We start from the raw sequence: 2,129 nt of genomic DNA on the forward strand, positions 1-2,129 counted from the left end.
TGTCAGTGGTCTTTGTCTTTCTGTCATAAACATTTCACATAAAAGAAATTGATTTTATGTTTGAGCTGAGCAGTTCTTCAACATTCTGAAGGATAAACTTATCAATAACAACTGTTTTCCACTTGAAGATGCTGCCATTACTACTTTGTGGTCCCAGGTTGCACTAACTGTGAAGATCCGGGGTAGAATAGGTCTTCAGCAACCCATGCTTGCAATAAAAGGCAACTATGCTGGTCGTAAGAGGCAACTAACGGGATGTTATCGTATCCCAATTGCGTGGACCGATGCTCATGATGTCAATCACTGGATTGTCTGGTCCAGACTCGATTATTTATAGACCGCTGTCAAATAGCTTGAATATTGCTGAGTGGGGCGTTAAACAACAAACCAACCAACTTGTTAACACGAACAGGTGTGCTGAATTAGGAGTGAATGTATGAATATTCAAAGATTACAATGTATATTTCTTATCCAGTCTTCATTTATTTATCTCAACCCAATCCTTTTCCCCTTGCAGTTATTTCCCCGTGAGAAATGCATATGAAGATGCTGTTTTATTCATTGTTTCTGAACATTAATGAGTTGGGAGATTTGTAATAACTGACTAATGACGGACAAATACCACACAGGCTGTGAAATGGGGTGAGAGTGTGTATGAAGCACCCCATAAATATCTGTGTCGTGGGGCGAGTAGAAGCATTTTGTCGCCCTCATAAACTATCAAAGTAGACACTATTTATAGATATCAACTTCTTTATTTACTGTAAAGGTGACGTTTTGGTATAGATCCTCATAACGTTGTCAAGCAAGGCTGAATAATTAACATGGTACAGAGTTTATACAGTAGGTGGGGGATTAACAGTTAACCCCGTGTGCGAAATGGGAACACCTCACTGTGCCCTCACCTATTGTTAAAGGGTACAGGTGTAGTCAGTCGTGGTTAAGTGGGTAACAATAGGGGATCACCTATAGTCTGTTGCATGTCTATATAGAGAAAATAACTGTCAGATTCATAAAATTTCATATACATTTCAACAGTACAATCACTTTACAGAGGCATATATTTCATAAAATTTCATATACTTCATATTGATAGATTACGTATTGCATAAATAAATATACATTTCAAATTCACTTTACAGCAGAAATATTCAGTTCACAATCCAACATATTCAGCCACAGCGTCAACATATTCAATTGGTGTCAGTCTGCCAGTCAACAAGTTGTCCTCTATCAGGATGTTGTCGTCAATTTGGAGATATTTCCTTCACTTTGGTGGCAGTCGTCCTCCGGCGTGAATTTGCATCAATAATGTCTCTGAACGTAATTGTTCATTCTTGATGATGTCAATAAATTTAAAGATGTTTGGATAACTTGGGCCCGATTTCTTCAGCTTGGAGTGCCAGCCTTCTAAGTGATTGGTTGTCCTGGAACCCAGGGTCCCACACTGGTTCCACACGTCTCTCCTGTCGCCGGACAGTCCTTCCTGCAGCGACGCCAATGTATGGTGGTGTTTCTTCTGTTCTTAATTCGGAATCTGTGTCCGTTGAAAACTAAGTTCTGTCCACCTTGGTACTGTACCAATAATGTACATGAGAAAATTGTTCACCTATTATCATCAAATAACAGTTAGGCACTAATTGAACAGAGTTCACCCTCAGAAGAGAGTTCACTTTAATGACACAGACAATACCAAGCGATGAAGTGATCTGTGTCTCTTAATCCCCTATAATCCACAATAACAACATTTTGGGTGAGGGCACAGTGAGGTTAAACCGTGCAAAATACGCATAATGTCGGAAAGTGCACGTTAAATATCAATAGTAAGTAAGTTGCAAACGAGAGATTAACATGAGTACGCTACGTAATGACAACAAAAGGATTATTCTGTAACAACTTTATTTACAAACAACGTAACCTTGATGTTGTATACATGTTACACTTTAGTCATACATGTAAACCTGACACAAATAATATATGCACCCAAGGTCTTGGTAAAACCAGAACGGCAATACATGCACGTCCCGTCTCTTCGCTGACCTCGTCTCCATATTATATAAATCTGACCTCTTACAGTGGGATCTTACGTATATCTGTGACAAGTTCGAGAAAACGAATGATAACGGCGA

The sequence above is a fragment of the Haliotis rufescens genome, unplaced genomic scaffold (assembly GCF_023055435.1).
Source record: "Haliotis rufescens isolate VD_foot unplaced genomic scaffold, xgHalRufe1.0.p SCAF_2, whole genome shotgun sequence".
Taxonomy (NCBI): domain Eukaryota; kingdom Metazoa; phylum Mollusca; class Gastropoda; order Lepetellida; family Haliotidae; genus Haliotis; species Haliotis rufescens.